At 47.4% G+C, this 24,845-nt stretch overlaps 1 protein-coding gene across 16 annotated transcripts in view; it reads left to right on the top strand.

The window, feature by feature from the left end:
• The window catches only part of FOXN3 (forkhead box N3), a 446,930-nt gene that overhangs the window by 79,948 nt on the left and 342,137 nt on the right, over window positions 1-24,845 (top strand). For 2 of the 16 annotated variants that reach the window (XM_069597311.1, XM_069597299.1), the window contains exon 1: window positions 2,906-2,993. The exons of the other annotated variants lie outside the window; for them this stretch is intronic. The gene's annotated coding sequence lies outside the window, so the exon portion shown is untranslated. Of the gene's footprint in view, window positions 1-2,905; window positions 2,994-24,845 lie in introns of those variants that run through there. 16 annotated transcript variants of the gene reach the window in all.

The following is a 24,845-nucleotide window of genomic DNA, read 5'->3' as shown; positions in this document are numbered from 1 at the left end:
TGGTACGGTAGTTTGAGCATTCTTTGGCATTGCCTTTCTTTGGGATTGGAATGAAAACTGACCTTTTCCAGTCCTGTGGCCACTGCTGAGTTTTCCAAATTTGCTGGCATATTGAGTGCAGCACTTTCACAGCATCATCTTTCAGGATTTGAAATAGCTCCACTGGAATTCCATCACTTCCACTAGCTTTGTTCATAGTGATGCTTTCTAAGGCCCACTTGACTTCACATTCCAGGATGTCTGGCTCTAGATTAGTGATCACATCATCATGATTATCTGGGTCGTGAAGATCTTTTTTGTATAGTTCTTCTGTGTATTCTTGCCACCTCTTCTTAATATCTTCTGCTTCTGTTAGGTCCATACCATTTCTGTCCTTTATCGAGCCCATCTTTGCATGAAATGTTCCCTTGGTATCTCTAATTTTCTTGAAGAGATCTCTAGTCTTTCCCATTCTGTTTTTTTCCTCTATTTCTTTGCACTGATCGCTGAAGAAGGCTTTCTTATCTCTCCTTGCTATTCTTTGGAACTCTGCATTCAGATGCTTATATCTTTCCTTTTCTCCTTTGCTTTTCGCCTCTCTTCTTTTCACAGCTATTTGTAAGGCCTCCCCAGACAGCCATTTTGCTTTTTTGCATTTCTTTTCCATGGGGATGGTCTTGATCCCTGTCTCCTGTACAATGTCATGAACCTCCATCCATAGTTCTTCAGGCACTCTGTCTATCAGATCTAGGCCCTTAAATCTATTTCTCACTTCCACTGTAGAATCATAAGGGATTTGATTTAGGTCATACCTGAATGGTCTAGCGGCTTTCCCTACTTTCTTCAATTTAAGTCTGAATTTGGTAATAAGGAATTCATGATCTGAGCCACAGTCAGCTCCTGGTCTTGTTTTTGTTGACTGTGTAGAGCTTCTGCATCTTTGGCTGCAGAGAATATAATCAATCTGATTTCGGTGTTGACCATCTGGTGATGTCCATGTGTAGAGTCTTCTCTTGTGTTGTTGGAAGAGGGTGTTTGCTATGATCAGTGCATTTTCTTGGCAAAACTCTATTAGTCTTTGCCCTGCTTGTAGGTTTTATGAAGACCTACAAGACCTTTTAGAACTAACACCCAAAAAAGATGTCCTTTTCATTATAGGGGACTGGAATGCAAAAGTAGGAAGTCAAGAAACACCTGGAATAACAGGCAGATTTGGCCTTGGAATGATCAGACTTCAGCTACTCATAAAAAATAAATACAGCCGTGTATTTATTTGGGCTGTTTCTTGAAGATCTTTTAGAGTAGATTTCCAGCTGAAATTTCACCGCCAGTTAAAAAAAGAAGAAAAAAAGAAAAGCTGCGCTTCCTTAAAACATTAGGCGTGTCACGCGAGAGTGAACGATGGAATCGTAAAGAGAAGGTGCTCTGTTGAGATGCAGCAGCGTCCTTCACACTCACTTGTTGCTGGTCAGTCGCTGAGTCGCGTCCGCCTCTGTGTGACCCCATGGGCTACAGCACGCCGGGCTTCCCTGTTCCTCACTGTCTCCTGGTGTTTGCGTACGTGTTATTCATGTGTTCGTAGGTTATGCTTTAGTGGGGAGGAATATTAAGGGAATGAGAAAGCATTTATTAACTAGAAGAGGATTGCAAAGAAGTATTCCCCCACTGAAGCAGCTGTTTTAGAAGAGCAGGTTCTGGAATGTGAGTGGAAGTATATGTCCCGAGATTCAGCTGCCCGGCATGTGGGAAGAGTTGGGGTAAATCTCGGAGGTGTGGGGCCACGGGTGGAACTGAGCTCGTGGCGTCTGCGTGGGAGTCAGTGTCTCTGCTGGGCTTATGGGACTCACACTTGGATGGGCATTGGAGTCACCTGGGGGTTGAAAAGACTCAGTGCCTGGTTCTGTGCCCAAGTGAAAGTTGAAAGTGAAAGTCGCTCAGTCGTGTCTCACTCTTTGTGACCCCATAGACTGCAGTCCATGGGATTCTCCAGGCCAGAATACTGGAGTGGGCAGCCGTTCCCTTCTCCAGGGGGTCTTCCCAACCGAGGGATGGAACCCAGGTCTCCCGCATTGCAGGCGGATTCTTTACCAGCTGAACCACAGGGGAAGCCCAGGAATACTCTGTGTCCAGAGGTTTGGCTTATGGGTCTGGAAGGTGCCTTGGGCATTGGGATTTTGAAAACCTCACCAGAGGACTCTGGCCTTCAGCAAAGATTGAGAACCATGGGCCTAGAAGATGCCCGGTTTCTTTCTTTTCTGATGCTCTTTGCTGCTGGGGCAGCTGGCTTGTAGGGACTTTGGTCTGGAAGCCTCCTTCTTGAGTGAGGGGCAGAAGCCTCAAAGCTCACCCAGAGAGTGCTCAAGCCTTCGGTGTGCTGGATTCCTCTTTCAGAGGGCTGAAAAGTAAAATCCTAGTGTTCCTTTGAGAAAATGGATCCTGAGACTTCTTTTTGTCATACAGAAAATCTTAAGTATATTCTCTCTGAACTCCAAAACAGGCAAAAAGAGAAAAATTAACAACAGCATCCAGATGCAGGCACACTTCCAAGTGATTAGAAAATGCTGAGATGATACTGATTAAGATGTCTTCAGGCTTGAGACCTGACCTGAAATTACTGGTGGGAACAAAAAAGGAAACGAAAGAAGAGTACACTCTCAGTTATGGGCCCAACAGTCAGAACTGTGTACCATCCTGACCTAAGCGGAGCTTTTCCCTTTTGTTTTGGGGGTGTCCAGGGAATACCAGGTGGTATGGTGTCACATAAATGGGAGGAAACACAGCTCTTAGTTGTGTGTGTGTGTGTGCACGCGTGCGCTCAGTCATGTCTGACTCTTTGCTGCCCCACGGCCTGCACCCCGCCAGGCTCCTCAGTCTATGAATGTTTCCAGACAAGGACACTGGAGCGGGTTTCCTTTTCCTTCTCCAGGGGATCTTCCCGACCCAGGGCTCGAACGTGCGGCTCCTGGCTTGGCAGGAGGATTCTTTCCCACTGCGCCACCTGGGACTTGCTAACAGTAAGCACTGACCTTCCATAATTCCCAGCTGTTTTTCTCAGTCCATGAAACAGGAGTCACACTGTGGCTTCTACTCCAAAATAAGACGCAGCGTGATAAAGGACATTTATTCCTCACAAGGAACTGCCTTCCAAGTCAATATTTTAGTTTGGGGTTATTGAGAAGGGGCGTCTTGACCTCAGCACCAACCAGAAAAAAGTCAGGAAGTCACAGTGGGTATCCGGGTAGGCCTAAGAGGCCGAGAGCAGGCTTGAGCAGCGTGCCCTCGCAGGCTGCGCCTGCAGAGGTAGTGGTGGCTGTTGCTTGCTCACCAAGTCGTGTCCGACCCTGCGACCCCGTGGACTGTAGCACGCCAGACTCCATGGGGCTTTCCAGGCAAGAATACTTGGAGTGGGTCTCCATTTCCTTCTCCAGGGGATCTTCCCGGATCAGGGATCAAACCTGCGTCTCCTGCATTGGCAGGCGGATTCTTTACCACCGCACCACCAACATTTAGACATGCTGTTAAAACACAGGTTCTGAACAGATGCAAGGCGGGGCCCGAGCGTGTCTCCATCTCTGGGTGGTGCTGATGATGCTGTTCCCCGGCTCATCCTTGAGAGGCCCGTCGGTCCCCGACATCTGCGGGGCTGAATCTTTTCTTAGGGCCGCGGGAGGAATGCAGGATGCAATGGAGGAGACTGGCATGTGGCTGCCTCTGTGCAGGCAGTGCGTGGAATCATAAATTTTTGACTTTGAGTTCATGTGGCCCCAAGCAGCTTGGCGTGATCAATGTCTATTTGTGTTCTCGACTGCTCTTTTTATAGATACTAATTTTTATATGCTTTCCATCCTCTCCATGACCTTGAGGCAAGCCCAAGTATAAAAATGTAGTTTCTGTCTCCACTAATATTTCCCCGTTTTTATTGAATTCTGGTATGTAAGCCTCCTGCCTTTCTCTGTGATTCGATCTAATTTATCTTTGGAGTCTTTCTTATCTACATGTGCGGCTAGGTCTCTTTAATCTGGTGCCTACCGTGGTAATTAAAGAAAAATCTCTAGGTAAATGGTGAAATTATTCAAAATAATCATCTGGTTGACCTCATCCTTATGGGTTATCGGTGGAAATGTTGGGGCAAAATCAACCTGCCAGCACGGTTGTGAATAAGGTCCTCTGCTTATATTGTTTTCCCAGGAGATAGAGTTTTGTTTCCCAATGTGCTCACACATTATTTAAGGTTTGTGAAGTTTAAGAATAGACGTAGTTTTGTGCGTTCTAATTTAAATGTAGAGTTTGGAAAGGGAAGAGGGTTTTTAAGAACATGGTTGTGACATGTTTATGATAAATATGTGAAAACGGAGCCCGTGATTATGCGGGTGGTGTGTGTATATTGTATCTTGTCAACAAGAAAGCTCTTATGTTTGTGTGTTTCTTATGGTATTTTCTTCCTTTAAAAAAAATTAGAGCTGATGATGTCTCTTGGAAGACTTAACACATTCTGGTTTAAAATAGTCCTCTATGACTGGGCTTCTTCTAGAAGTTTCCATGGCAGGCCTGTTAAAATGGAGCTGGTCGGATTATCGGTGTGCATCAGAATCCACCTGTAAGGCTTATTAACGTACAGACCGCCAGGCTCCATCACCGGTTTCTGGTTCCAGGGGTCTCGGGTGAGGCTGGGGGACTTGCTGTTCCCCTGCTGCCAGCTGTTGCCGATGCTGCCGGTCGAGGTACCGCCTTTGAGAACCACTGCAGATTCAGCCCTTGCTCCGTGTTGACTAACACCAGCTGCACATATGGTGCGCCTGGCTGATGCATCACCTGGGGGCTTGTCAGAAATGCAGCATCCAGGGGGCCCTCCTGCACTGTTGGTGGGAGTGTAAACTGGTCCGGCCACTACAGAGGAGAGTCTGCTGCTGAGTCGCTTCAGTCGTGTCCGACTCTGTGCGACCCCATCGACGGCAGCCCACCAGGCTCCCCCATCCCTGGGATTCTCCAGGCAAGGACACTGGAGTGGGTTGCCATTTCCCTCTCCAGTGCATGAAGGTGAAAAGTGAAAGCGAAGTCGCTCAGTCGTGTTTGATTCCTAGCGACCCCATGGACTGCAGCCCACCAGGCTCCTCCGTCCATGGGATTTACCAGGCAAGAGTGCTGGAGTAGGGTGCCATTGCCTTTTCCGGAGGACAGTATGGAGGCCCTTAAAAAAGTAAAAATAGAGCTACCATATGACCCTGCAATCCCACTGCTGGGCATATATCTGGAGAAAAAACATGGCCCCAGAAGATGCGTGTACCACACCCCAGTGTTCACTGCAGCCTTGTTTACAATGGCCAAGACATGGAAGCAACCTAAATGTCCATCAACAGAGGAAAGGGTGAGAAAGACGTGGTGCACACAATGGAAGGCTACTCGGCCATGAAGTGCATGGTATCAGGCCACGTGCAGCCGCGTGGATGGACTCAGTATGGAGAGTCACACTGAGTGAAGTGAGCCAGACAGAGGAGGGGACACATGACCTTCCTTATACCTGGAATCTGGAAAGAAATGATACAGTGAACATACTTACAAAACAGAAGGAGACCCACAGACTCAGAAAGCGAACTCTTGGTTGCCGGAGGAGGGGATAGCTAAGGACTTTGGGAGGGTGATGTACACACTGATATATTCAAAATGGTAAACCAACAAAAACCTATTGTATAGATCAAGGAACTCTGCTCAATGTTAGGTGCCAGCCTGGATGGATGGAAGAGGGTTTGAGGAAGAATAAATATATGATTATGTCTGGCTGAGTCCCTTCACTGTCCACCTGAAACTATCACAACATTATTAATTGGCTAAATGGCAGCCCACTGCAGTGCTCTTGCCTGGAGAATCCCCTGGACAGAGGAACCTGGCAGGCTACAGTCTATGGGGTCGCAAGAGTCGGGCTCGACTGAGTGACTAAGCGCACACGCACCCCAACACAAAATGTTTTAGGTATTAAAAAAAAAAAAGAAATGCAGCATCTTAGGCTCCACCCCAGACCTACTGAAGCAGAGTCTGCATTTTAACAAGGTCCCACGTGATTGATGGGACTTCCCAGGTGGCCTAGTGGTAGATAATCTGCCTGCCAATGAAGAGGCCGCAGGAGACGTGGGTTAGATCTCTGGGTCTGGAGGAGGAAATGGCAATCCCCTCTGGTATTCTTGCCTGGAGAATCCCATGGACAGAGGAGCCTGGTGGGTTACAGTCCATGGTGTCGCACAGAGTCAGACGCGATTCAGTGACTTAATACTTTGCAGGTGACTGCTCTGTGACAGTCACTGTGGCCGGAGGTGGCCTTGGGACCAGACCACACAGGCAGCCTGCGGGGATGGTGGAGGGCTCAGAGGGGAAGAAGGACTGGACTGTGCTGGGTTCCGGGTTAGAGCCAGAGCCGGGCGGTGGGAACTGCACGGAGCCCGTTATTCCCGTATCTCGGGACCTTTCTCACGCTGCAGCCATCTCAGACTCCTGCGGCCTTGAGAGGTGGGGTTTCTGTTGGATTAGTGCTTACTGAGCCCTCCCAGAGCCTGCGGTGTTCTCACCTGAGACTCCCCTGTCAGAGGAGCCTGGTGGGCTACAGTTCATGGGGTCGCAAAACATTCAGACACGACTTAGTCACTAAACATCAACAATAGCCATCTTTCTGACAGTATCTTCTCTGGTAAGCTGAGGTCCACCTGGCCACAGCTGAACTTGCTGAGACGAGTTTAACTCTGTATTATTCCAAGAAATAATATTTGATCATTTTCTTAATTCTAGAGAAAATGACATATTTATTTTAAATCACTCACCTAAGAAGTATAGTGAAATTACAATAGTTTGTCACTTAAAAAAAGGAGCTCATCTCATCAGATTCATTCATTGCACATTCTGCCCTAAAGTTTTGCAAGTACTCGGGAAACTGTGGCCGACGGATGAGCCTGTAGATGGGAGATTGGGGCAGAGGGCCACTTCGCTGCGGATTCTTCTCCAGCTTTCTCAACAGCCACAAGACTATGTAGTGAAACCTGAAGTCCATAATTATAATCTGGAGGCATTGTCTAATCCAGGAGAAAGTGAACACCCACAGAAAACTGGAATAGCTAGAAAGTTCAGTGAATTAGAACCCAAAGTGTCCCCTTCCTGGGTAAATGAAAAGTCCAATGCATTTTCCTTTCTTTCAAATTGATTAAGTGACAAACATTTGGAATTCTTAGGTGTCCCTTCCTTTAAAGAGGAAAATAGTGCCTGACATCGGCAAGTATATTTTCTGCCCTTTTTTCCCAGTGATTACAAGTTAAGAAAAGAGGAATGGGAGGGGGGAGAGAAGTACTGTAAGAAGACAGTCAAAGCCTCTAGACTTCACAATAGTGCTGCCAAAAATTTAAAATTCTTCTTTAGTTGTGTGCCAGGGTAAGCAATGCCACAAAGCAGGGTACATCTCCTTAAGGTCCCTGTTTCACCCGAAGATTTGTGGGGGAGGGGACAATGTTATACAATCTGACTAGTAATTTATGTTGAACATTCTGCTTATATTCAAACAAACAAGTTATTTATGGACTAGGCAGTAACTTGTATACCACTTTTTTGGGGGGGTGTATGTATATCAATTTTTACATGAGACTTCAAGAAATCAGGTTTCTGTGGCTGGCTCCTGTGGGTTACGGGCTTCCCAGGTGGCATGGTGGCAAAGAATCTGCCTGTCAGTGCAGGCGATGCAGGCGTGAGTTCTCTCCCTGGTGGGCAGGATCCCCTGCAGGAGGGCCTGGCAGCCCCCTCCAGCATGCTTCCCGGAGAAGCCCCTGGACGGAGGAGCCTGGTGGGCTGCAGTCCTTGGGGTCACAAAGAGTTGGACACAACTGACTAACTGAGCGTGTATGCGCGCCCTGTGGGTTACGTAGGGACCTAGGATTTGATCCCTTTTATACTCTAGGAATACACTGGTCAAAAGCATTAAGAAGCATGTCTTAACATATTACGTAATCTTTCCAGAAATTACCTTTATTGAGGCATCGCTGACGTATAGTACACTGTACATATTCAAAATGTGCCGTTTGGTAAGCTTTGGCATATGTGTACACCTGCGAATCCACCTAACAGTCAAGGTAATGAAGAAATTCGTCACCTGCCAAAGCTTCTTTCCTCTTTGTAATCTCTCCTTTCATCCCTCCCCTCCTTCAAGTAGGCAAGTGAACTTCAGTCTGCCTCCTGTCCCCATGGGTGCACTGTCTAGAATTTTCTATGAATGGAGTCACATAGTGGGTAGATGTGTTTGGTGTGAGTGTGTAGCATAGCATAAGGAGGCGTGTCCAGCTCCTTTCATTCAGTATAATTATTTTAGGCTCAGCCACGCTGTAGTGTGTATGACTACTTCTGTACTGTGTATGAACACTTCTGCCTCTTCACTGCTGAGCTATATTCCTTTGAACGAGCTTACCACAATTTATTTTTCCATTCACTTTCTATAGACATTTGAGTGTTTCCAGTTTTCGGCTCTCAGAAACACGCCTGCTCTGAGTATCTGTGTGCAGATCTATGTAAGGTCATATGCCTTCATTTCCCTTGCGTTGATGCCCAAGAGAAATGCCGGGATTGTGTGGTAGGTGTGCGTTTAGTTTTTAAGAAACTGCCAGAATGTTTCCCTAAGTCTTTTTACCATTTTACATCCCCACCAACAGCGTATGAGAGTTCTAGTTGCTTCACATCCTGGCCAAAATTTGGTGGGGTCTTTACAAATTTTAGCCATTCTAACAGATATGTAGTGGTGCTGCTGCTGCTGCTAAGTCGCTTCAGTCGTGTCCGACTCTGTGCGACTCCATAGATGGCAGCCCACCAGGCTCCTCCGTCCCTGGGATTCTCCAGGCAAGAACACTGGAGTGGGTTGCCATGTCCTTCTCCAGTGCATGAAAGTAAAAAGTGAAAGGGAAGTCGCTCAGTCATGTCCAACTCTTCGTGACCCCATGGACTGCAGCCTACCAGGCTCCTCTGTCCATGGGATTTTCCAGGCAAGAGTACTGGAGTGGGGTGCCATTGGTGGTTTCTCATTATAGATTTAATTTGCATTTCTGTGCTGACTTATGTTATTGAGCATCTTTTCATGCTCTTATTTGCCATTAATATATCTTCTTTAGTGAGAAAGAAAGATAGTGATAAGTTGTGTTTGACTCTGCGATCCCATGGACTGTAGCCCGCCAGGCCCCTCTGTCCATGGGATTCTCCAAGCAAGAGTACTGGAGTGGGTTGCCATGTCCTTCTCCAGGGGAACTTCCCAACCCAGGAATTGAACCCAGGTCTCCCACATTGTGAGCAGATGCTTCCCTGACTGAGCTACGCAGGAAGCTTCTTTAGTGAAGTGCCTGTTGAGGTCTTTTCCCCAGTGTATTGTCAGGTGGATTATTTACTTAATATTGAGTTTTGAGAGTTTTAAAATATATTTAGATACAAGTTTTTTTTGATCAAGTATGATAAAGGAAATCAGCCCTGAATATTCATTGGAAGAAACTGATGCTGAAGCTGAAACTCCAGTACTTTGGCCCCTGATGCAAAGAGCTGACTCCTTGGAAAAGACCCTGATGCTGGGAAAGACTGAGGGCAGGAGGAGAAGGGGACGACAGAGGATGAGATGGCTGGATGGCATCACCAACTCGATGGACATGAGTTTGAGTAAACTCCAGGAGTTGGTGATGGACAGGGAGGCCTGGCATGCTGCGGTCCATGGGGTCGCAAGGAATCAGACACGACTGAACAACTGAACTGATATGCAAATATTTTATTACAATCTATAACTTATTTTCATTCTCTTATTTTCATTCTCTTAATTGTGTCTTTCAAAGAGCAGGCATTCTTAATTTGAAGTCCAGTTTATCAATTTTTTCTTTTATGGATGGGACTTTTAGTGTTATAACTAAGAGGTATTTGCCTAACATGAGATTCGTTTTCTCTTATGTTTTTCTCTAAAAGTTCTATAGTTTTGTATTCATTTCTGTGATCCATTTTCAATTAACTTTTGTATATATTACAAGGTATGTCAGAGAAGGCAATGGCACCCCACTCCAGTACTCTTGCCTGGAAAATCCATGGACAGAGGAGCCTGGTAGGCTGCAGTCCATGGGGTTGCTAAGGGTTGGACATCAATGAGCAACTTCGCTTTCACTTTTCACTTTCCTGCATTGAAGAAGGAAATGGCAACCCACTCCAGTGTTCTTGCCTGGAGAATCCCAGGGACGGGGGAGCCTGGTGGGCTGCCGTCTATGGGGTCGCACAGAGCTGGACATGACTGAAGTGACTTAGCACAAGATATATACTGAAATTCATTTTAACTATATGGATTTCAAATTGTTCCAGAAACATTTGTTGAAACTTTCTTTTCCCACTGAATTACTCTTGTACTTTTGTTTAAAATCAGTTGACCAAAAAATACCTAAGAATCTGTTTCTGGACTCTGTATTTTGCTTCACTGATCTGTTTGTCTGTCTTAATTCTAGTACCACACTGGCTTGATTATCGTAGCTTTATAGTACGTCTTAGGGTTATGCAGTGCAGTTCCTCCCTATGCATTCTTTTTGAAAGTTGTTTTGGCTATTCTGGGTCCTTTGTGCTTACACATAAATTGTTAATCATCTTGGCAGCTGTTACCAAAAAAGTGATGGGATTTTGATTCAGATTTTGCTGAATCCAGATTAATTTGGAGAGAATTAATATTTTAATGAATCGAGTCTCCTAATCCATGAACATGGTATATCTCACCATTTATTTAGGCCCTTAATTTATCTCAGTAGTTTTCTGTGGTTCTTAGCATACAGGTCTTCCATACCTCTTGTCAGATTTATCCTTCAGTATTTTAATGTTTATATCTTGCTGTAAATTGTCTTTTCAATTCTGATGGTGTGCCAAGATATAGAAATATAGCTGTTTTTTATACTGATGTTGTATTCTTCAACCTTGCTGAACTCACTTACTAGTTCTAGCATCTTCTTTTGCAGACTGTTTGAGATTTTGTACAAAGGTGATTACATCATCTGCAAATACAATTTTACTTTGTCTTTTCTCATCTGATCGCCTTTTCTTGTCTGAAAGTTCTGACTAGAACCTACAATGAAATATTAAATAGAAGTGGTGAGAACAGAAAATGTTGCCTGTTCCTCATCTTAGGAACAAAGAATTCAGTCTTTCATCTTTATGTATGATAGTAGCTATGGGATTTTAAAAAAAAATGTGTTCTTAATTAACTTGATGAAGTTCCTTTCTATTCCCTTGTTTGCTGATTTTTACCAAGAAAAGCTATTGGATTTTCTCAAATGTTTACTGAAATGAGCATATGACTTTTTTAGTTGTTGCTATGGTGAATTGGACTTCCCTGGTGGCTCAGACGGTAAAGAGTCTGCCTGCAATGCGGGAGACCTGGGTTTGATCCCTGGGTTGGCAAGATCCCCTGGAGGAGGAAGTGGCACCCCACTCCAGTGTTCTTGCCTGGAGAGTCCCTTGGACAGAGGAGCCTGGCGGGCTGCAGTCCATGGGGTCGCAAAGCGTCGGACACGACTGTGCAACTAAGCACAGCAGAGCACACGGTGAATTATATTGACCGGATTTTCTAACATTGTTTCAACCCTGCATCCCTGGAATAAACCCCAGTTGGTTATGTGTGTGTGTGTGTGTGTGTGTGTGTGTATGTGTGAGACACATTTCTCACTGACTCCAAGTTGTAAACATCACAGTCTTTGTGAAGTGTTTGCTGTTGGTTGCGCTGGGTCTTCTTTGCTGTGCAGGCGTTTCTCTAGCTGTGCTGAGTGGGGCCCCTCTCCTTGGCAGGGGCTTGTCTGGTGCAGCTCGGGCCCGAGGGCACTCGGGCTTCCGTCCTTGCGGCAGCGGGCTCAGCAGCTGTGGCTCCCGAGCTCTGGAGCACGGGCGCAGTATCCGTGGCGCACGAGCTGAGTTGCTCTGCGGCGTGTGGGGTCTTCCTGGACCAAGGATCAAACTCTTGTCTCCAGCACTGGCAGGTGGATCTTACCTCTGAGCCACCAGGGAAGCCTTGTTAGACATTTTTGTTAAGAATTTTCGCATGTATGTTCCTGATGGCGCTTGGTGTTTAGTTTTTGTGTGTGTGTGTGTGTTTTGTCTGGTTTTGGTTTTGGAGTGATCCTCATCTCACAGAATACAGTGGAAAGCATTCTGTCTTCTTCAATTTCCTGAAAGTATCTGTGAGGAATTAGTATTATTTTTTCCTTAAATGTTTGGTGGAATTCATCACTGAAATCATTCGGACCTGGAGTCTTTTTCATGGGAATGTATCTTTCCCTCAAAGTTTAGTTTCTCTAATAAATGTAAGCTTATTCAGATTGTTTTCCCTATTGACTTTTACTAATTTGTGTGTTTCATGGAACTTGTCAACTTAATTTTAATTATTGAATTTATTGGCATAAAGTTGTTCATAGTGCCCACTTTTAATATATATAAGCTGTAGTGATATCACCATTCTCATTCCTGATTTTTGAAATTTTTTCTTTCTCTCCCATTTACCTGGTAATATTAATTAGAGATTTATTAGTTTTATTGACCTCAGAGAGCTAGTTTCTAATTTCATTGATTTATTTCCTATATTTTTTGTTTTCTATTATATTTAGTTTTGAGTCTATTATTTTCTTTCTTCTGCTTGCTTTGGGTTTCATCTACATTTTATTTTCTCCCTAGTTTCTTAAGATGGAGGATAATAAAGCTATTAATTTGAGACTTTTTTCTTTCTTAATGTGGGCATTTAGTGTTTTTTAAACTTTCCTCTAAGTCTGCGTTAGCAGTGCCCCACAAATTGCAATATGGTTTTTTTTTTTTTCAATTTCACTCAATTCAAAATACTTCCTGATTTTTCTTTTGGTTTCTTCTTTGTCTTATGGGTTATTTAGAGATGTGCTATTTATTTATCAATTACAATAGTTAAGAATTTTCCAGTTTCATTCTGTTACTAACTTCTAACTTAATTCCTTTACGGACGGAGAGCATCTTTGTTTGGCGCTGTCCCTTCATGCACGGATGTGTTTCCAGCTCAGGACGGCGTCCCCCTGTGCACGTTTCGTGGGCGCCTGCACGTGCGGCGTCCTGCTGGGCGCAGCGTTCTCGGCACTAGGTCAGCTCCGAGGAGAGTGTGCGCGTCTTCCGTCCTCACTGCCTTCCTGCTTGCTCGCTGTGTTTGTTCTGAGGTCTTGGGCTGTCGCTGTGGACTCACCCATTTTCCCTGCGGTTCCAGTGCCTCCTTTCATGCACTTAAACATTCTGTAAGTAGATGTCGAAATGTCAAGGGCTGTTGCGATCTCTCGATTAACTGGCTCCGTCGTCATTATGAAATCACCCATCACTCGATGAGGAATCCTCTGTCTGACAGCAGCAGAGCCGTGCCAGCTCACTTTAGCCTGACCGCAGGGTGCTGTGTCTCCTCTCGTCCTTTCTCTCTGTGGCCCTGCATTCACAGTGAGCTGTGTTATTGCAGCGGCTGCTGTCTTGGTGGTGTGTGTCTGTAGCGTCTCTGCCTTGCGGCAGTCTGCCCCCAAGTGATGGAGCACTAATCGGTATATAGTGTGAGAGCGTTAGGTGAGCACATCGCTCTCTCTTTCCTCCTGGCCTGCGTGTCGTCATTGTCACAAGTCTTATTTCTGTGTTTGTCATGAACTTTATCACTCATTGTTATTATTTTTGCTTGAAGTAATCAACTGCCTTTGAAAGGGATTTAAAGAATAAGGAAAACAGGTTTTTATGTTAACCTATACAGTTATCATGTCTGGTGTTTTTTTATTGTTTTGTATGTATCTGAATTTTTACCTGGTATCACTTTTCTTCCTCCTGAATGACTTCCTTTAAAATTTCTTAAGGTGCAGATCTTCTGGTGATGGATTCTTTTAGCTCTCCTATGTCTGAAAAACGTCTGTATTTCACTTTGTTTTTGAAAGCTGTTCTCATTGGGTGTAAAACTCTAACTTGACGGCTTTTTCGCTTCGGCTCTTCACAGTCGGCTCCACTGTCTCCTGACTTGCACTGCCTCTGGTGAGCAGTCCGCTGTCGTCTCTGCCTCAGCCTTTCAGGTGGGTCCTCCTGCCCAACGTGTCATATGCCCCTCTGGGCACATCCATCATGCGGTCTCTGCTTTCTATTTTGCTTTTTTCCTCCAGGAGTTCACTGCCACGTGCCTAGGTGTACTTCGGCTTTCTATATCTTGTTTGGTGTTTACTGGCCTTCTTAAATGTGAAAATTTAGGCCTTGAAACAACTTGGGAAATGTAGAATGTTTACACATTTTGCTTCTCATTCCTTCTCTCCCGCCCTTCTTCCCAGACTTTAATTGCCGTGCATGACCTTGGTAGATAGAAAGATGGAAGCCGTCTCATAGATCCTCAAGACTCTTTCTCCAGTCTTTACTTCTCTCTGTTTTATAGACTAAAATATATTGTCTTCAAGTTCATATATTTTCTTCTTTCCATTTTATTCTTAAGGCTATTCAGGAGACTTTATGATTTCAGATTTTAATTTTTCATTTGGTTCTATTTGGTTCTTGTTCATTATGAGCATATTTTGTTTATGCTATGGATAGAGTTTTTGTGATAAAATATCATGTGCGTAGTTTAAATAGGCTTTTAAAACCTTTGCAATTCGAAAATCGAGGCTTTATTGGGCTCAGCCTGTCTGATTGCTTCTGGCATTTCTCTTGAGTGCAGGTAATAGTCTATTGTTGCTTTATGCGTGTGCTCATTGCGGATTGTAATCTGGATGTTGTGGGTGATACAGTTTAGACACTCTGGATTCTGTTATTCTTGGAAAATGTTGATTGCTTTGTTTTCTTTCATCAGGGAGTTGTCTTGAACCAAGTCCGATTCCAAGCCCCGTCTCTCTTTTGTTGGGCAGTAGCTAAGTCTTTTCAGTTCTCTTAACCTTTGGCTGAAGCCTGCAGTCTTCCTCACACACATAGAGCCACAGATTTGGGCACAGTTTTTAGCACAGAAAGTGGGACTTCTTCTCAGATTCTCCTTTTCTGGAATTTCACCCCTCACCTGATGGCTGCTGTGGATGCCTCAGGCTGTCTTAAGCGGCTCCCTAAGCTGGTAACACCTGGAGGGTTTCTATCCAAGGTCTAAGTGCCTCATGCAGCACTCACTACTGAAGCTGGTGTGTAAGTGAAAACTGAAAGTGAAAGTCACTCGGTCATGTTGGACTCTTTGCGACCCCATGGGTATAGTTCATGGAATTCTGCAGGCCAGAATACTGGAGTGAGTAGCCTTTCCCTTCTCCGGGGGATCTTCCCAACCCAGGGATCTAACCCAGGTCTCTCGCATTGCAGGTGGATTCTTTACCAGCTGAGCCACAGGGAAAGCCCAAGAATACTGGAGTGGGTAGCCTATTCCTTCTCCAGCAGATCTTCCCGACCCAGGAATCAAACCAGGGTCTCCTGCATTGCAGGCGGATTCTTTACCAGCTGAGCTATCATGGAAGTTGGTGTGTACTGGTCTTAAAAAACAAAAATTCCGTCCATTTCCTTTTCCTTCATTCAAGCGTAGACTGTTTTTGCCACTTTTGTGACTCCTAATGTGTTCTAAATCTAAAGTTCAACATTTGTTATTTGGAAGAGGATTATTCTATTAGAGTCCCTTCTCCTCTTGTTAGAAGCAATCTCTCCTCTTTCCCTAACGTTTGAAGTTTCATCTCTGGCTCTAGGTTCTTAACCCTTCCTTGGCTTGCCCCCTGCCGACAGAGCGTGGCTGCCCCGCTCAGCCCCTCGCCAGTCTCGGTCCTCTGCTTCTCCTTGAGGGACTGTGGGCTGTAGTCACTCCATTCCTATTGGCCTCGTTCCAGGATGAGCTTTATCCTGTTATACCTGACCTTCTGGCTCTAGGCCCTCCTTCTCCAAACCATCTGCAACATCTTTGCCCAAAACTCCCTAGGGTCTCGTAGTCCTAGTTTCTGCCTTGCTCAGACAGCTTCATTGGATCTTCCTTGCCTATGACGGGGTCTGCTTGCTCACAGATGGTGGGATACTGGTAGTTCTGGGAGCCAGCTGCCCTCACATTCATCTTCACGACTCTCTCTCCATAGTTTGCAGCTCAGCTAAGGAGGCAGAGAGGCTAGAAACACATCACTTCAGCTTCACGCCAAGACTTTACCCTCAGCACGTAGCTCAGCTTCAGAATTTCAGGGAAATGAAAAACCTCGTTTTCCTTCAGATAAATTGGCCTCCTCTGGCTTGCCACCTGAGCATCACGGGCATTTGCAGTTGGGTGCAGCCTACCTGTCTGACCTCATTCTTCCCCGCCCCTCCAATTTCACAGTTGCCTCCAGCTTGCTCTCCCTCCCCTCTGAGCAGGTTCCACGCTCATTCACCTGCCTATGGATGAGCGCTTGTGAAGAACTCATTCTTTGAGGCCTAATTCCAATTCCTTTTCCTCCGTGAAGTCTTCCCTGATTGTCAGAGGTTGAAGCTCATGTTGCTCTGTGTGGGGCTCTCTTGCTCCAAAGTTATTTCGCCAAGTTTCATTGCAAGTAACAGAGACCCCTTTAAACAAACTTCATTGTTCTGGAGTCGGGGAGAATGTATTTTAAGGAAGCTTCAGTGCCTAACTTGCTGTTTCCTATTCTCTGAATCCCGATTCTATATTCCCAAGGAAGATAATTGGGCACGTGTAGCTTGGGTTAGGTACGTCCCCTTCCTCCAGTCGGCCCAGGCTTGGAGAGCAAGGTGACGCGTAACAAACATGGCAGCCTGCAGGAGAGCGTTCCCGTGATCAGAGGGCTGATCACGGGGGAAAACGTGACCCCGAGGTGGCGGGGTGCACACACGCTCTACTGGGCGGTTCTGGGCGGTTCCCGGGCAGGTTTGCATGGAGGGGAGGGGAGATGGCCCTCAGGGCAGCGGTCTTTCTGGGGCCTCCAGTTGGAGGGTCGTGGAAGGTCCTCGGAAGAGGAGGAGGACGTGGAAGGTCCGGGGGAGAGCATAATGGGAGACGGGGTTTGCCTGTGTCTAGGTGGTGTCACCCAGCAGTGTGCTGGGGAGTCTCTAGGTCCCTGAGCTCCAAAGGGCATCAGTGGCTTAGGGTCTTAAGACCGCAAGAGCCTGTCTTATTGATGGCCGGCACAGGCTAGGTGGAGTTCTGTGGGGTGTGCAAAGCAGGTTTCTAAATGACCGAAAATCTGCTTGTCTGGGCTATTTTTAAAATAATTGGATATGCACAAATTTGAGTTTGGCATCAGCAGGCTTTTGAGCTAAGAGGTCTCAGAGTTCAGTGAAGAAATAAACAACCTATGGGCCAATACACTTGGGTCATCTTCAGCTCATTTGTGTAACACCTGGAAGCACCTCTGTTGATCTTCGTAGCGGCGAGGGCCGTGGAAAGGAGATGACAGTTCCCACACAAAGCCAGGGCTTCTACATCGCCCTTTCAGCCCTTGTTACGACCCACTCAGCGTAATAGGTGTTGGTGTGCGTACCATCTCCTGGAAGCTTCTTGGCATATTCATCCATGTGTTAGCTGGAGTACCCCGAACCGATACAGGTGGAGAATACGGAGCAGGGTTTGTTGGACAAGTGAATGGATGAATGAGTGAATGCATGCTTTTGTCTTCCCTGAAATGCCCTGCATCTGTCTAAAAGCTGCTCATGCAGGGTCACCTCCCCGGTGACGCTTTCCCTGACTGGTCTTCATTTTGTATTTTCTGGGCTCCTCTAGTCCACTGTGTTGACACAGTGGTTGCGTCTGTACTCCTACTGAAATTGCAAGCTTCTAGAAGGCTGAGGATACGGCCTCCCTCTCTCTAACCTTCTACATGGCTGGAGTCGTGCCCTGCCCTGGGAGTGTAGAATGCTCGCCTGCTTGGCTGGGTGTGTGCTAGGTGAGGCCCTGGTCCTCACGTGGGTGGGGGGAGGCCCGCTGATGGCTCACCTGGAGAGTCGGGACAGCAGCTGCGCTTCAGGAAAGCCTGGGTGGCCAAGCAGAGGACCAAAGGCGACCGGCCCCAGAGGGGCAGCTCAGACAGGAGGGCAGGGGCACAGTCGGTGCCGGGAGAGCGTGGGAGAGGGCGGGTGGGGTCCGTGGCCAGGTCAAGGTGAGCAGTTCAGGACTGATACTATGAACGGGGGCCCTTGGCCAGAGTGTGTGCTTTACAGAGTGCACGCGGGTAGGCTGACCCGGTTCCCATCCCAGAGCCTGACACGCCCTGGGAGGCCGGTGAGCACCGTCGTCTCTGCTTGACCCCTGTTGTTGTTGTTGTTCAGCTGCTCAGTCGTGTCCAGCACTTTCTGGCCCCCGTGGACTGTAGCCCGCCAGGCTTCTCCGTCCATGGGATTCTCCAGGCAAGAGTACTGGAGTGGGTTGCCATTTCCTTCTCCAGGGGTTCTTCCTGACCCGGGGATTGAACCCGCCTCTCCTGCGCTGGCAGGCAGATTCTTTACTACCGAGCCACCAGATTCCTAAGTGCCATCCTGATTACAGAAGACAGAACTTGTGTGGCAGCAGAGAGACAAGGTACTGCCTGTAGAATACCAAGTGTGTGTTCATCCTGGAATTTCGTTTGCTTTATTTACTGCCGCACCTTGGAGGAGCAGAAGCTTCCATTTCCATCTGGCCTGTGTGCGGATATCAAAGATTAAAGCATCGGAGAGAGGAGAGACTTTGGCCAGATTCCATTTTTCTAAAGCTCAAAATCCCTGAAGTATTAATCTGCACAGATAGCCATCTCTGTGCGTTCAGTATCTGCACGCAAATAAAAAGCCCTTCTGTGTGTAGGTGCTTCACTGACGGTGATGCTGTCCGCTTCCCTGATATGCACAACTTGTGGGTGAAATAACTACTCTTCCGTAATAATTTGGGTGCTTAATCTGGACAGTTTGAAAGCTGGGTGTTATTTTTTGTCTCTGCCCACACCTGATGACATTTGAAATCCCTGCAGCCATTTCGAGTGGTGTGGCTTTTGACCGATGCCCCGAGAGAGATAAGGGGCAGGCGTGCTCCTGAATCCCAGAGGCGACCACGCTATCCCAGTTACGGCTCCTTAAACAGTCCTTGGGTACCAGGGGCCGGAGGAATGTTTTCTGTTGCAGCCTGACAGCCTCAGCATTCATGACTGGTCGTTCTAAAAGCCAGGCCTTTAACTCTTCGTTACATGTGTTATTTTAACAGTTACGCATCTTTGAAAACATGCTGGTTGGTGGGTTTCCACCAAAATGGTCTTCCCTGTATTTGAAACACTTCTGAAAAGTAAAGCTTCATACCTTCCTAAGTGACAGTGTGTGCCATACGTCAACAATGGTGAGCTTATTCTTAGTGCCCTAAATCTTGGGAAGAAATGTTTCTCTACTCTTGTCCAAAGCAGATTTTCTGTCTAGAACTAGCCCTTCAGAATAATATGGAGTGCGCTCAGCTGTGAATGTTTTGCCATCTCTGTGCTGTTGAAATGACACAGATGACGATCAGTTTAAACGCTTGGACCCCCTCCTCTCTTAAGGAGAGTGCTGCAGATAGATGGGTGGGAGGCACTGAATAGTGAGGCTTGTAGAATGGCAAAACGCACAGATGGAGTGGGGAAGATAAAATTCCTCGAAAGCATGAGCCAAGTGTGTGAGGAACTAAAATTAACCGTAGTGTGCTAGGCAGTGTGGGAGTGGGGAGCGACAACAAGCTCTGCTCCTGACAATGCGCGCGACCTTGGCCGACGTCTCGGGGCCTCAGTCTCTGTAGCGAAGCCTGGTTCCAGCTGACGACGTCCTTTCTAAGGTCTGAGACGCTCGGCTCTCAGATCTCGTGATAAGGAACGTTCCTTGGCAGTTTAATTGCACTTAATGGAGGTAACGTTGCTGTTGTCTTGGCATGTGATTTACGCAGAGGTTCACCCCGGGGAGGAGGTGAGGAGAGTCCTGAGTTTACAATGCAGGCGCCGAGGTCTCGAGTCTGAGTGATGCCGAAGGCCAAGGGCAAATGCATTGAACCTAGCTGGTCCCTCTGACCTGCAGCAGAAACGCCCTACCGGGGCAGCGTTGCTCTGTCGTCCCGGCCGTGCGGGTCTGTGCGCTGGGAGGGGAGGCCTGCTCACCTGGCTGTGAAGACAGCCTCTCCCATTCCCCAACCTCCCCTTCTCTCACTCACCTATTTCCGCTTCCCGAGCACTTTCTCCTCCCTTCTGGCTTGTCTTCTTAGCATCTTCGTTCCCATTATCAGCATCTTCACCTGGTTTTCCAGCCGTGCTTTCCCATGAGCCTCTGGCATCCTGGGGGGAAAAAAAAGGTAGAGCTGTGTCCCCTCCGCTTGTAGTTCATCTGGAAATTCAATCAACTTTTCTGTTAGTGTCGGGAATGGTGTGTGTGTGTGTCAGAGAGAAAGAGAGAAAGAAAGGGAAAGAGGCTGTTACAGTTGGTGTGACAGCACTTAGGATTTTGAGATCAAAACCAAGCAAACTCAAAAATGGCAGCCCTGGGGACATGGTTCAGTACCGTGGAAGCCGCATCTGGGAGGTAGGGCTTGAGGAAGCTGAGACCGCCTGGTATCTTGTATTTCACGCTTATCGCTTTTGCCACGTGAGAGTCCATCCCCAAGCCAACAGGCAGGCCTTGCTACCCCGTCCTGAGGGGGTCAGAACATGCCACCCCAAACCCGCCGCTTCAGCCTGTTGGTCACTTGGAGCTGAAGGCACCCAAGAAGCAGTGGCTTCAGGGAGGGCGCTCTGCCCTCCCCGTCTCCACTTCCGAGCAGAGCCTGGGCTTCCTGGGAGAAAGGCGTCCCACTCTACCAGGAAGGGAGAAATGCTCTTATCGTTGGAGAAGGGGAGTTGAAGCCGTGATGGGTCTGCACAGAGACACCTTTTTCCCAGAATAACCCTTCTCTCCCATTCGTTTCCCCCATATACTTCCAAATCGCTTTCCCATTAACCCGTTTTTCCTTTATTCTGTCCCGTCTCTGTAATTTTATCACTCTGTGTTAAAAGTGTATGAACCCCTGGGTCTCACTGAGTCTTCGGGTGTCATCTCTTTCTGTGAAGCCACCTGTCCCATGCAGACATACTAACATCAAGTACCATTTGTGTGTTCCTTCTTCTGTTAATCTGGCTTTTGTCAGTTTAATTCACAGGTTCCAGGCACAGAACCGAAGAGGGCAGAGGAGAAGCCTTTTGTCCTCTAGAGAGCCCACGCAGCTGGCTATGTGCCCAGTGCCCCTGCTCAGGACGTGCTCTGCTCTGGGGCCTGCAGAGCTGTTTGTCCTGTGGAGATTGCAGGCAGCTGGCCGAGAGCAGGGGTTTGCTGGTCTCTGAAGGCAGCTACTGCCCTTTTCTGACTCCAGTGAATCTGCACTGTTCATAAGAGGACCGCAAACCTCATGAAGGTTAATTTAGGTCTAGGATCTTTAGGGGATGACCTTTAGGCTTCTGAACTTTGAGTGAACGTGATTTATAATGTGAATTATAAGCCAGGCAGGTTTTCTGAGAACCCTGACCCCAAGAATGATCTGAATGTGACTTGAGGGACTGTCTGGACATTCAGGAATGCCTCCAGGCCCGCTGTGGCTAGGTGTGCACTTTGGGGATGGTGTGTTTGGGGCTTCTCTGATGACTCAGTAGTAAAAAATCCGCCTGCAGTGCAGAAGACATGGGTTCCATCCCTGAGTTGGGAAGCTCCCCTGGAGGAGGAAATGGCAACCCAGTGCAGTACTCTTGTCTGGAGAGTCCCATGGACAGAGGACCCTGGCGGACTACAGTCCATGGGGTCTCAAAGAGTCCGACACAGCTGAGCAACTGAACACTCTTGTATCCGAGCAGAAGTCACTTTGGAGAAAAATCAAGTGGTGGAGAACTTGCCCATTCATTTCAGTCTGTGACTTCCAAGTCACGGAATTTCCATGCTCTGAAAATGCACTGTCATTCTGGACGTGCCCCTGACAAGTGGTCACATGGCTTCTGGGAACTTAGGAGGAGCTGCTCACGTGCTTGGACTTTGTGCTGAAGATGTGAACTGGCAAGATCATGGCCAGGCCAGAGGGCAGCAGGGGTCCTGGGCTTACGCTGAACACGCAGGCCCATCTGCTCAGCTGAGGCTGCCTGCAATGTGTCTGCAGGACTCTCTCTGGTTCCATGAATATTGTGAGATTTTTTTTTTCTGGATCCTTGTCGTGGGTTTTGGAACTGAAGTCGGTTCTCAAAGCAGATCCCAGATTTTGTTGATGAGGAGAAGCGCAGTGTGAAGGGTATTGGGAGCTGGGGGGTGTGGGTTCAAGCCCCGGCCCTGCCATCACGGCAGTGAGACCCTTCATGAGTCATGTGCCTCGCCAATCATCACCGTCTCTGCCTGCATGCTGAGGAATTCCCTTCCTGCTTCCAGCTTTTCTCCACGCAACCCCGTCTGCACGTAGGAGTGGGAGGCCCCTCTCCTGGGAAGGTCTGCCTGCCAGTTTTGATCTGCCTCTTGTCTGTGTGGGTCCCAGGAGGGGGAAGGAGGAGGAATCCAGACTGAATGGTGAATGAGAGCTGAGGAACACGGGGAATGCCTTTCCCCGTGAAGCCCGTGCTTGTGAGACAAGATAAAAATACAACGGATCCTTTTGAAATCTACCAAGAAGTTTCTTCAGATGGAAAAATACCATTAGAAGTATGCAGGCAATCACTGAAGCTTTTGAGAATGATGGTTGTTGGCACTTTACAATTTCCACTAAAAATTAAACTCTTTCTTTATTTCGCAAATATTTAGGTATCACACACTGGGATAGATGCAGCCGTGAACAGAACAGACAAAATCCTCACCCTCCTGGGACAGACAGACTAGAGGAGAGATGAGCAGTGAGCAGAGTAAATACTATATGTCATCTGCAAATAGTTGTAAGTGCTGTGGAGAAAGACACATACTTTTTGTGTTTTTAATTGGCTGTGCCACAGGGCTTGTGGGATCTTAGTTTCAATGCACAGGATCTTTTCTTGTGGCTTGCAAACTCTCAGCTGTGGCACGTGGAATCTTAGTTCCCTGACCAGGGATCGAACCTGTGCCCCTGCAGGAGAAGCATGGAGTGCTTACCAACAGGCTGCCAGGGAATTCCCCAGAAGGGCTTTGTATACATATATATATATATATTTTTTTTGGTGGTGACCATTGAGTTTTATTTTATCATATACAAATATCAAGGGCTAAAAATATCTTCAAAGAGTCAAGGACGGAGAATAAAGTGAAGCCATTTATTCATGTGGATTGTATTAAATAACCATCAAATCTGTGTGTTTATGAAGAATGGATCCTTTTAAAATTTATTTAAAAATATAAAACATTTAAATTAGCTCTGGGATTTGCCTTTGAAGTGACATGTTAAAGTATGTAGATGTACTAGTCTTTCCAATCAGTTCAGTTCAGTCGCTCAGTCGTGTCCGACTCTCTGTGACCCCATGGACTGCAGCATGCCAGGCCTCCCTGTCCATCGCCAACTTAGTTTACTCAAACTCATGTCCATCGAGTCGGTGATGCCATCCAACCATCTCATCCTCTGTTGTCCCCTTCTCCTCTCGCCTTCAATCTTTCCCAGCATCAGGGTCTTTTCCAGTGAGTCAGCTCTTCGCATCAGGAGGCCAAAGTATTGGAATTTCGGCTTCAGCATCAGTCCCTCCAGTGAACACCCAGGACTGATCTCTTTAGGATGGACTAGTTGGATCTCCTTGCCAACCAAGGGACTCTCAAGAGTCTTCTCCAACACCACAGTTTTTCCAACAGAAGAAAGGAAAATTAAAAAACAATACAATTATTATAAAATAAAAAAAAACAATGTAAAGAAAAAAGAGGCGTCAAGGACATATACTATTTTTTTAAGGACGTATGCTTTTAAAAGACCAACTGTTGGGAATTATTTTATTTTTGCCATGTGCAAAGCCTGTCGTTTGGAGAGGTGGCGTGGTGCTGCCTAATGTCATAAGGTCACAGCCCGTGTGGTGTTCAGACCCTGCTGCTCAGCACGGGCTCCACGGGCCAGCGGCCCCGGCATTCCCTGAGCTTCAACTCAAAACGCAGACCCTCAGCCCCGCCCCAGACGGCAGCGTCACAGCCAGCTGCGGACAGGTGGTCCGCCGGCTTGTTCACGCCCTAGTCTGTGACTGGTCATCGGAGGCCTGGGAGTCTGCTCAGAGCACGTCCGCTTACGGACTGGCGACCTTGGGCAGGACCCTCACTGCCCGTCGATGCCTCAGTTTCCTCCTGAGTGCAGTGAGGAGACTGGAATGGCATTGATGTCCTCTGCTCTGGGCGAGTTCTTCTCTTTTTCTGAGTCTGTCCCTCCCCTGCCATCATGTTCCACATCCAACAGACCAGACTCTCTCTGAGATGGCAGAGGTCGAGACGGTGTGTGGGGAGCTGATGCTCTGGACACTGTAATTCCCAGGATATGCTCTGATCTCTAAACAGAGTGTTCCAGATGCCCAAGGGGCTTCCCAGGAGGCTCAGTGGTAAAGAATCCGCCTGGCAGTGCAGGGGACTCAAGTTTGATCCCTGGGTCCAGGAGATCCCCAGGAGGAGGGCATGGCAACCCACTCCCGTGTTCCTGCCTGGAAATCCCATAGACAGAGGAGCCTGGTGGGCTACAGTCCATGGGGTCGCAGAGTCGGACGCAGCTGAGCAACTGAGCAGGCACACACACTCAGTCCCGTGACAGGGACAGCGGTGCCTTCTCTGAGAGTGTAACACTGCTCACCCACCTTCAGTGGGCGTGTGCATTGAGCAGAACCGCAGGTGTGGTGGCTGCTCTGTAGACAGAGCTCCTATCGTCTCTGGCCAGGCCCCTCATGGGCCCAGTGGTTCCAGATGCTCAGAGGCATGTTACCTCCGAGGGTGCGTGGAGATGTGGCTTCTGATGCTGTACCAACTGGTCCATATTAGCACTGGGCATCACACAC

The sequence above is a fragment of the Ovis canadensis genome, chromosome 7 (genome assembly GCF_042477335.2).
Source record: "Ovis canadensis isolate MfBH-ARS-UI-01 breed Bighorn chromosome 7, ARS-UI_OviCan_v2, whole genome shotgun sequence".
NCBI classification, from domain to species: Eukaryota; Metazoa; Chordata; class Mammalia; order Artiodactyla; family Bovidae; genus Ovis; species Ovis canadensis.
Note: the sequence above shows the minus strand (reverse complement) of the source record. Positions and strands in the feature narration are given on the sequence as shown.